This window comes from Echinops telfairi, unplaced genomic scaffold (genome assembly GCF_000313985.2).
Source record: "Echinops telfairi isolate 266 unplaced genomic scaffold, ASM31398v2 ScPeMD7_7;HRSCAF=31, whole genome shotgun sequence".
In the NCBI taxonomy this organism is placed as follows: Eukaryota; Metazoa; Chordata; class Mammalia; order Afrosoricida; family Tenrecidae; genus Echinops; species Echinops telfairi.
In genome coordinates this window covers 23,059,687-23,071,598 of record NW_022103904.1, presented here as the reverse complement: position 1 = coordinate 23,071,598, position 11,912 = coordinate 23,059,687, and the positions used below count along the sequence as shown (strand labels likewise).

The window sequence follows — 11,912 nt, the reverse complement described above, 5'->3', positions numbered from 1 at the left end:
CTAGTATCACAACGAAACATCCCTGCATTGCCCTGCTGTGCTGAACCCACTGTTTACTGAGTTTCATTTTTGATCAATCATTGATTTCGACTTTTGAAGGCTGTGCTCCATCAAAAGAACAGTGTTTTCCATTGTGTCGACCAGCCAGCGCCATGGATGGGAATCTTATGTTTAATTCATATTTCTTCTTAAGAGACCCATGATTTTTCTCTCTAGCAACTAGGATCGCTTACTCCATTCCTGGTGTTCTGAATCTTCACCCTGATGCGTCTGGGTGTGGGTCTTTTCTCAGTCATTTTGCTCTAGTGCCTTGTGGGGGCCTTTAAATTTGAGATCAATTTTCTCGTTAGCTGGGGGAACTCTTCTGTCCGTTTTTCCTTGTTTCCCTGTTCTAATATGGGAGTCCCCTGGTGGTGTGAGTGATTAAGTGCTTGGCTGCCACTGAAGGGTTGGCAGTGTGAATTCACCCAGAGGCGCCCCGGCAGAAAAGTCTGGTAAGCGCCTTCTGACAGCAGCCACCGAGAGCCGAGAGCACAGGTCTGCTCGGACACACACAGGGCCGTGTTGAGTCAGGCTTGGCTCAGACACAAGAGGTGTGGCTTGGCTTTTGTTCTAATAGATCATTCTGGGGTTTCACATTTTAATTTGTTTGACCTTCTTGGTTTGATGCATTCATCTGGGTGAATTTCTCACTTTTGTCCTTCCAGCCTTCCAACGAAAATTTGAAACAAACTCTGGCAATCACGCGGTGACTATTTTAAAGTTTGCTCTTGTTTATGGGTTCATTATGACTTCTTTCCCCCATCAATCCCTGTGAGGAGGAGGTAGTGGCTCAAATCCCTGAGCTCATCCATCAGGCAGTGGAAGTGGAGCGGCCCTGAGTAGTGGCCATGGAGTGGCCGGTAGCAAGGCACATGGCTTCCACTGCTGGGCCAGCTTCTGGATGCTCCTCACACAGGAGACCATCTGGACCATGATGGTAAGGACTGAAGGACAGTTTGAACTGCTGAGTCTTCTTCCAAAAGGAGTTAGAGTCAAGACTGACTCAGAACCTTGGAGCCAAATAGGAAAAACGAATCAAATCAAACCCAAACATTTTTTGGAGATGTGGTAGTGTCCAGTAGGAGCCAAACTGAGAACACTAGATACCCCAAACAGCTCTGTGTGAAAAGTAGGCCAAGCCAGGACCACAGATCCTGAAGCATGGAGGAGAGGAGCTGGCGATCTCAATAGAGGGGAAGGTGCCCAAGGAGAGTTCTCCTATCTCTTTGACCCGATAGCAGATCCTTCATAGAAGATAACAGCTTCCATTGAAGTCATCTCAAAGCATCATCATGCTCATCTACCCGGATGTCACTAACAACATGGGACCCAGGCAGAATTGTACCAGGGAAAGACCTCAGAGGCCAGGACAGGTCTACAGGAACACCATCATCCTGGACAAAGAAGGGGAACTAGGATCTCCCGTCTAGGTAGCCTGGGGAGATTAAGGGTCACCCACGCTACAAATTGGAAGAGGGACAGGACTATAAAGGGGATTGGGAGGCTGGAGGACGACCTTAGAAAAGGTGACCTTCAGTTCGGAAAAAGATAGTAGTGGAGTGGTCCACCAAGTGTCTTTGACAGGTAAAACCAGAGCTTACAGGGGGCATGGGAGGATCTGAAGGGGTGGCAACAATAGGCAAAAGCTGCCTTCTACCGGGAACCCATACCTATAGCAAAGATGCCTAAGCATGGCGAAGACCATCACAAAGTCTGCTCTTCATGAGGAGACAAAGTCCAAAGCAACCAGGGTCAGAGGCAGTCATGTTTATTATAGTTGAAAAAAAGTTTTACGGCCAGTCTTCAAGCGATAGCTCCCCAGGATGGCAGCCGCCATGGGCTCCGAAGTAAAAGTCTCTTGTAATTTCGGACTGCTAGAAGAAGGCCAGAAAGGAGTAGGAGCTGGCACACACAGTTAGCTGGGTTCCAGAAGATGACGAAGACATGACACAAGATGGACAGGGATGATAATTGGGCCTCCAAGAACAATTTATGAAACCCGGATATACAGCCTTAAAATGGAATATAGACCTGAATATTATCCAGAATCACTCTCCTTTGTAAGATTTCTAACAAAAATTAATATGAATGGAGTTAATAATTCTAATGGAGTAGTGAACCCAAGAACCATATCAGTGCTAGCAAAATGGCAGAATTCCTACAGCATCAAAGTTTCCTGCAAGAAATCTGGCGCCTAATGATGTCTAAAGAAAATGTGAAACTCCCTCAGCTGCTCAAAGGGCAGTGTTATAGCAATTAATCACCAAGAAAAGCCACAGGTCCTCCCCTCCCCACATTCCATTTAAGCAGTCTTCATTTTCCAAGTAGTACTTTAAAATAAAATAAAAAAACATTTTATTGAGAGCTCTTACAGATATTATAACAATCTATAATTAAATTAGATCAAGCTGCCACTATCAGTTTCAAAACATCTTCTGTCTTCTTGAACTCTGATACAAGTTCCCCTTTGTCCCCTCCCTTCCCCACCCTACCCTCCAGGAACCCTTTTTATTATATATTATGATTATTTTGCTGTATTTACACCATCCAATGTATCGGTTCACCTACAATTCTGTTATTCACTCCCCTTGAGTGGGATTATACAGTCATCATTGCTATCAGTTCTCCTTTCCCCCCATTCCTTCCCATACCCTCAGGGAATCATTACTCCTGTTACTATTTCTGAAGGGTTTGTCTATCTTGGATTTCATACATCAAATGATCTTAATTATACAAATGAACATACACAGGCCTAAGAAGATTTATAATGTAAAACAAAGACCATAATAGTCAGGGGAGAAAACATTAAAGAACTAGAGGATAGTTATGTGTTTCATCAGGCAATACTGCACCCTGGATACATCATCCTTCTATGTGGCCCTTGTGTGAGGGATTGACCAATTATCTAACAGGTGGGCTTTGGGTCTCCACTTTGTCTATGCTCCTTCATGTAAACCTGATTGTTTGTTTTGGAACTTCTGATACCTATTCCCCTAGACACCTCATGATCATACAGGCTGCTGTGCTTCTTCCATGTGGGCTTTGTTGCATCATGGCTCTGTAGTTGCCTTTAAGACCCCAGATGCTGTATCTTTTAATAGTAGTGTATTTTTAAGATATGTCTTGCAGACCTCAAAGTACTGTAAAAGAAGCTCCCATTCGAGGGAAAGTTATTTTAAGACTGTACATGATACTGGTTTTTGTCCATTTGAAAGATATAAGTTGTGTTATTAATATCTCGAGAAGGAGAGAAAGAGACAAAGCTCTGAAGATGGGAGTGCTTCGTAATGGGAAACAGTAGGAAAATCCCCTTTGAGAAATCTGGGGAGAAATCATAGTGGTCTGCGGAGTTAATGGGAGAAGAAGAAATTAAAACAATGAAGAAGTTTGGATGAGAGAGGACAGGTGTAAAGGATTAGCTAAGAAGGGATTCAGGGCGTACTACTTTCCTATTGCTGCAATAATAAATGGTACAAGTTTAGTGGCTTAGAATAACAACAACAACAAAAAAAACATATAGTTCTGGAGGTCAGAAGTCTGCAATTGGATCATATAGGGCTAAAATCGAAGGTGTTGGCAGGGCTTTTTGAGGCTCTAGAGAATGAGTTCCTTGCTTCTTGCACCTTATACTGATCGTTTACATCCCTTGATTGACAATCCTGTTTACCCCTGGTGGCAGAGTGATTACTTGTTGGGCTGTTAACCACAAGGTCAGCAGTTCAAAACCACCTGCTGCTCCTCAGGAGAAAGACAAGGCTTTGTACTTCTGTAAAGAGTTATACTCTTGGAAACTCGGAGGGGAACTCTACTCTATAGGACTTGATGAGTCCTATGACTTGATGGCAGTAAGTTTGGCTTGAGCTTGAGTTTTAATAATCTTTAATCAGTGGCATCATTCTGGCCCATGTTTCTCTTTTCTTTTCTGATTGACTCTCCTATTTCCCTCTTGTTGAAAGCCAAGAGGACTTGAAGCACTTGTAGTCTGAACAAGATCAGACTACAGCCTTTGGTATGAATTAGACCTCAACATAAAGAAAACAAAAATCTTCAAAATTTGACCTATAAGCAATGTCATGATAAATGAAGAAAAGGTTGAAGCTGCCAAGGATTTTATTTTACTTGGATCCACAAGCAGTGCCCATGGAAACAGCAGTCAGGTAATGTCCGTCTCCAATCCCCAAGACGCAGGAGTGCAGCCTGCTTCCTCTGCTTTCTTTCGCCTCAATAACCAATCTACCAGAACACTCCTTTGTTGTTCTTTTGAAACATATTATTTTCATTTATTTGACAGCTTTATTGGCATTCTATCCATATATTATATAATTTGATACTTCAAAGAAGAATTGTACAATCTTTAACACAATCCATTTTAGAACATTATCTTCTTCCTTGTATTGGTTGTTATTTGGGTACTTTTTTTCCATCTTGAAAAATTATACACAAGAAAACATTCTCCATTTCAACAACTTCTACATGTGTAATTCAGTGTCGTTGGTTATACTCTTCATGTTGTACAACCGTTATTGATATCCCTCTCCAAATTGTGAAACCTATTATTTATTCAACTACTTTTCATCCCCTCCACCTTTTCTATCTGCAAACAGTCTACAATGGCCTCTTCCCTAGATTTCTACATAACTCCTCTCTTTGGCCCACTTTTCGCCCCTCCATACATTCTTCAGAGATTATCAGTGGTTTTTTAACATTAAAAAATGCAATGCAGATGACTTAAATCTCTTATTAAAATCGTGTGATGGCTTCCTATTACACTTGAATAAGACCCAATTCCTCACCATCTCTGCAAAGACATGACCTAGCATCTACCTGTCGTTCAACGTCACCTCCTTCTACTCTTCCCCCAGTGTATCCGGTTCCAGTCTGGTCAGTCTCCCTGCTCCCTTCAAAAGGACACGCTGATTCCCACCTCAGCGTCTTTAACTTTGGTGCTGATTTCCTTTGGGATTCTGGTCCCAGGGTGTTTTTTTCTTCTCTCTCTCCTCACTCATATCTCTACTCAGATACCACTACTTCCCAGACACCTTTTCTGGATGGTTTATCTAGAAGATTGCCTTCTGCTACCCCTGCCTCAGCCCTCTTATTACACACGATTGTCTTCATAGATTCAACATCTGAAACGGAGTTATTTTATTACCTCGGGTCTAGTCTAGTTGAAGGACAGGAGTCCCTGGAGGATGCAAGTGGTTACGAGCTTGACTCATCAGAAGGTTGGCACTTCAAATCCACTAAAAGGCACCTCTGAAAGATCACAGCCCTGGAAGGCCTATGGAGCAGTCTGTTCTACTCTGTACTCATGGGCTCGCCACTATTGGAATGGGCTTGATGGCAACTAACAGCAGTTGGAAGATGGCGAAGGTGTCCATCCATAGGGATACAAAGCAAGGGAAGGAACCTGTAATGGAATAATTATCTGGGCCACATCCATACTACAAAGCATTCTCAAGCATCAACCATGAGCTAGGCACTGTACCAGGGGACATGGTTAGAAATAGTGATTAGGTCTTCCTTCTCAAGGTCTCAAGGTCTAGTGTGAGGAGAGTTATGTCTATGAAAGCCTGCAAGCACAGAGGAAGTGGTGTGCATTGAGTCACCAAGAAACCCAAACTCACTGCCATCAAGTCGATACTGACTCATAATTCAATGTGGCAGGACAGAACTGTCCCCATGAGTTTATAAGATTGTAACCCTTTATGGGAGTAGAAAGCCTCATTTTTCCCCTCAGAGAGGCTGGTGGTTTTGAACTACTGACCTTGTGATTAACAGCCTGATGAATAACCACTACACCACCAGGGTTCCTTTGTGTCTTGGAGTAAAGAGGATAATATTAACCCCAAAATCATTGTCACTGAAGTGATCCTGAATCACAGTGACTGTATAGGATAGAGTAAAATGGCTCCATAGAGTTTTTGAGGCTGTAAAGCTTTAGGGAAACAGGCTGCCTCATCATTCTCTCATGGAACAGCCGATGGCTTCCAGTTGCCAATCTTTTGGTTAGCAATCCAGTGCCACTTAACCCATTGTGCCGCCAGGGCTCCAATGGGGAATAACAGGGCGTATGAATAATAACCAACATACATCTAATTTCCAAAATGTGACACCAACTCATACTCTCACCCCCCAACTTCCTCCTTCTAACCCCAACCACCCACAGCACACTTCTCTTGTGTACTTGGAGTTGGGTCTCCACCAGTTAAAATACTGTCCCTCCAGCTCATGCCAAAGAAGCAGATGCCAGCTTCCCTGTTAGTCATCACTGTCACCTGTGTGTTCAAGAATTTGGTAGAAAGACTCATGGAATTCACAGAAACTATCGCCTATATGACAGTTAAGCAATTTGTTACAAACAGAAAGAATACCAGCATGATGATACCTCCAGCAATGTCAAGGTGAGACTGTTAGGAGACTTCCACTGTCCTAGGGATGGGCCTCACTCCCACCAAGAGTATGTATATTTTCATCAGTCCCTGAGCTTTCAAAACAGCATTTCCTAAATCCCCTATTGATTGGGGCCTCAATGAATATGCATGACTTGGGCCTTAATACATAGTTATGACAACCCAATAAATGAATATGCATGACTGCATCATATTCCCTCTCCTTTCCTGAGGTTAGTTCCCCAAGTGTGGGGCCACTGTCGTCTGAATTTGTCGGGTCATGTTAGAAAATAAAGGCATCTTGATTGCCTGGATGATTTTCAGAAACCGAGAGAACTTCAACATCTGCCGGGGATGAGATGTACAGGAGAAGGAGGACAGGGGATGTTGGGTTAGGTTGTACATGGAAAGGTCCTGAGCCTGGGCAGCAGCTGTGAGAATGGTGGAACCTTCAGTCTGTGATCAAAGAGAGGAAAAGCTTGTATGTGACAACACATGCAGTCTTCAGGAGTCCTCTACCCTGCACCCAGGGTGGTCAGAGATCAAGAGTGGTTGAGCTCAGGACATAGCTGATGATCAGGAGACTGAAGAGTGGGTTCATCGGCAGCAGGGTCTGTGGTTGAGAGGAACTCTGAAAAGGGAGGGAAGCATAGGAACTCCTAGAAAGGACTGGATTATTGGGTCAGTTCTTTCTGGGGCCAAGTGCCCCTGGGCCCTCCATACTTTTTGGCGGTGAGCTTCAAGCACCTATAAACCCACCCTATTCTCCACAGAGTGTAATAACGGGAGCCTTGGGCTGACTCATGAGGACACATTGTGATCTATATTGTCTGGCTTTGGCTACACATGAGCTTTCTGACAATGTTTCTGACAGCCTAAGTCATTGAAGAAGGGTGGACCCCATTCAGTATGATGGGGAATTAGTTCATTTCTATGCCAATGAAGTGACTGAGGTCTACCAGACGGATTGGTCAGTTCATGGTTCTCGTGGGTGGACCATGCCTTGAAAGTGACAAGGAATAGGTTTACATAAGAGTCCATCCCTCTTACAAATAGGGTGCACGAGCCCACACAATAGGATTAAATCACTTAATCCTATACCTAACCAGTTCCTTTGCAAGACAACCATATTGCCCCATAACCATTCCTGTATAATGATAAACCCAAAGGCAGACAGGTCATATATACAAGGAGACTTCAAAAAGTTTGTGGGAAAATAGAATAAAAGGACAATGGAATTTTCCCATGAACCTTTGTATAAAAGTCCCTGTGTATAAAAGAAACCCTTTGCATTACAAAAACATTCTGGCTTAGGTGGACGGCGCAACAGCAAGACAGATGCTTAGCAAATGCTTCATGAATAAACACCAGACCATTTATACCTAGTTTCATGAAAAAAAAAATCACTTCCTGCTACTGAGGTAAACAACCTGGTCTCTGAATACTGACTACATAATGTGCCAAAATGGTTTTATATTTCCAAGTACTCATTTTGAGATGACTGTATTCTAAGCCCTGTATTCTATATTTAGTCCAGATCATTTGTTTTTCGCTTACAATAATGTTTAATGCTTGGTTTGCCTTCTGCATTTACCTGTGCGGGAATGAATGATTGGAGCCTCTGGGTGGTCTAAAGAGTGCTTGGCTGCTAACTGCAAGAGCAGAGGTTCAAGCTTATCCAGAAGCACCTTGGAATAAAGGCTTGGTGGTCTGTTGTTGACAAATCAGCCCTTGTAAAGTATTTGATGATCTTGGGGTGGATAGTGCTTTAGTGTAAAACATACACTTTTCACAACCCATGCTTGTGATCATTAGGTTTTTTGATCATTAGGTCATCTTGATCAGGTAATCGTTCTATTTTTCATCATTCTATGTTTGTGTTTTTCTCACCTTCAAGTAATCCGGAACTTAACACAGAAGGGAGAACTTGAGGGCCTTGCTAAGTGAACTGCTGATGTTTGGATGCACAAGGGAAGTCTGTAAGAAACACACGGCCCTCTCTCCTCCCTGCGCCCCACACCATCCTCGCTTGCTTTTTCACTCAGTTCTGATTGGTAACTCCTGACCTGACACTCTTTTGAGACTTTGCTTTCCTGTCCTCTGTCGGGGTGCCCTGGGCCTACCCCACGACCTTAGGATCACAGGGAAAAGCATGCTAACTCCAGTTTAAGAGCTCAGATCTAGATGGAGTGATGCTAGTCCACACTTTCTAGGGCTCAGTTGAAATAAGAACTAATTGGTATTCTTGATTGAAGAACTTCTCAGGGCCTTTATATAGTGCTATCATTATATATATATATTATACTGTATATCAAATCTATTGCCACTGAATCATTTCCAACTCACAGTGATCCTATAGGACAGAATTTAACTGTTTCACAGGGTTTCTAAAATTATAATATTTTTACAGAATCTGACTGAATCATCTTTATATTTCTATAGAGACAGTAACTAGATTAATGATTCCTTGGGGCTATGACAGGGGAGCTTGGGGGGGGGGCGGGGAATGGAGAGTTAATTACAATGAGTACAAGCATGAAGAAATCTTCGAAAACGGATTGTGGTGGTAATTGTACAATTCTTCCTGATGCGATTGAACTATTGAATTGTATGATTTGTGAACTATCTGCCAATAAAACTGAACTATTGAACTATTGAATTGTATGATATGTGAACTATCTGCCAATAAGACTGTTCGGGAAAAAAAAAGTGTTGCTGTCAAATTCCGGTGATTTTCCATTTCTCCCCACGGCATACCCCAACCTCTGGAATGATGAGCAAGACTGACAGGCCATCCGGTCAGCAGTCGGTCTTAGGTTTTCCAGGTGCCAAACTGATTCCAGCTCCAGGAGACCCTTGTCTGCCAGCATACACTGCGCTGCAGGGGTTTCAATCCCTGCGCGCTTTTGGAAGTATCCCGGCAGGTCTTCTTCCGCGGTGCTTCTGGGTGAATTTGAACTGAGGCCCTTTCAGTTAGTAGTTGAGTCCTTAACCATCTGGGTCACCAAGGGAGGATGAGGCCAAGATTGTTGTGATTTAAATAAAATTACATTAAAGTTAGCAGTTCTCCTTCTGAGAATACATTTTAAGGAAAAAAAACCTAAGTATGAAAAAAAAATAGACAATTTAGATGTTCCTCTATTAGGGGAAATATCAGATAAAAATTACAACAAGAGGATAATTAATAATTCTGGTGTACTGATTTGGTAGAATGTTATTTAGTGATTAAAATAATAATCATGGAGTCTCATAGTAACATGGACATAATTACATAATGTGATACAAGTTTATACATAAAGCATGATTTAAGTAATATAAAGCAACCAGAAAACCTATGAAGGGAAAAACTTAAGCAAATATATCAACATAAAACAATAATTATTACTTGAATGGTGGGATAAAGAACTTTTTTTTCCCCTTTTCTTTGTTTTACCCCACATTGTTCAAATTTTCTAAAGTGAAATTAAATTACCTTTATAATGGGACATAATGAAGAAACTTAAAATTAGTCTTGCTTAAGCTATTGTTTAGAAAATGTACTTAATGATGCCTCACAAAGGTATTTTTCATTGTTCAGTAAGGTTGTTTTTGTGATGCTACATATTTTTTTCACAATTCATAGCTAGAAAAAGGTGACTCTTTAGCATATTGTGTTTGTCGTGACTTGTGTGTTGCTGTAACTGGAAGCTATGCTACTGGTATTTCGAATACCAGCAGAGTCCCCCTGGGTAGACAGGCTTTATCAGCGTTTCCAGACTAAAATCAGACTAGGAAGAGAGAATAGGCTGGCAATCTATGAAAGACTAACCACTGGTAAACGTATGACCCAAGGCAGAGCATCTTTGACATCGTGCTGAAAGCTGAGATCCTCAGATTGGAAGGCACTCAAAAGGCATCTGGGGAAGAGCTGCCTCCTCAAAGTACAGTCAACCATCAGGACGTGGAAGGATGAAGCTTTGGGGACCTTCATTTGCTGATGGGACATGACTCAAAATGGGAGGAAACCGCTGCAAACATATATTAATCTTTGAAACAGCCATGTACAAAGTATGAGTCAAGAACATTGGAAATCATAACCATTTCAATGGCTCTCATGAAGACTGACATCCAAGACACTAGTGAGCTGGAATGGACTGGCATTCACCGTATTGAGCCAGACAATATACCGGGCATGACAAATTCAAGAGGAATTGGCATCCCATCCATTGTCAAAAGAATATTTCAAGATCTGTCTGGAAGTACAGTGGTCTGTGATAGGATAAGATGGATACATCTTCAAGGAAGTACACTTCATACAGTAATTATTCAAATGTATGCACCCACCACTAAAGCTATTGATGAATAAACTGAGGAATTTTATTAACATCTTTATTCTGAAATTGATCAAATATGCAATGGAGATGCATTGATATTAATTGTAACTGTGTTCAAAAGTTGGGAACAAAGAAGATCCAGTTGTTGGGAAATATGGGCTTGCTGATAGCAACAAAGCTGACATTTGAATCATGGAATTTTTCAAGATTCTTCCTTCAAATACTTCCTTCCAACAACTTCTTCCTTCAGATACCCTTTTGCAACAACATAAATGGCAACTAGACACGTGGACCCACCAGGTGGGATACATATGGATTAACCTGCGTACACCTGTGGGAACAGATGTTGGAGAATCAGCAGCCCAAACAAGACCAGGGAGCAAGGGTCATCAACAACCTGTAATATGCAGATGCCATAAACTTGCTGGCTGAAATCTCAGAGGAATCGAAGCACTTGTTAATGAATATCAAAAGCTACACTCTTTACTATGAATTCCAAATCAATGTCTAGAAAATAATATCCTCCCAACTGGATTAATAGACAGTAGCATGACAAATGGTAAAAAGATTGATGTTGTCAACAACTGCTTTTTATTGGATCCTCAACCAATGCCCATGGAAGCAGCAGACGATGTATTGTATGTGGGCAAATTTGTTGCCAAAGACCCCTTTTAAACTCTTCAAGAACAAAGATATCACTTTGAGGACTAATGTGCACTTGACCTAAGCCATGGTATTTTCAATGACTTCACATGTATGACTGCTGGACCACAGAAGACCGGAGAGGAATTGATGCGATTGAATTACGGCGTTGGTGAAGGATACTGAAAGTACTGGGGGCAGCTGAAGAAGGCTAAATGTACACGTATTTTGGAGGATGTTGGGCCAGAATGTTCTTTAGAAGAGACTACAGCAAGACGTTGTCTCATGTACATGTTGTCTCATGTATCAGGAGAGACCGTGTCCTGGAGAAGGACATCAAGCTTGGCCGAGTAGAGAGTCAGTAAAAATGGTGGGAGACCCTCAAAGAGATAGAATGACATAGTGGCTGCAACAATGGGCTCAAACAAAAGGGTTGTGAGGATGGCAAATGGCCAGGTAGTATTTCTTTCAGCTGTGCATAGGGTGGCAATGAGTTAGGGTGCATAGGCTGTGCATAGGGTGG

General features: G+C 42.2%; 1 pseudogene; it reads left to right on the top strand.

Moving 5' to 3' along the window:
• Positions 1-1,865: 1,865 nt before the first annotated feature.
• On the top strand, positions 1,866-2,302 carry LOC101646374 (annotated as a pseudogene).
• Positions 2,303-11,912: the final 9,610 nt, after the last annotated feature.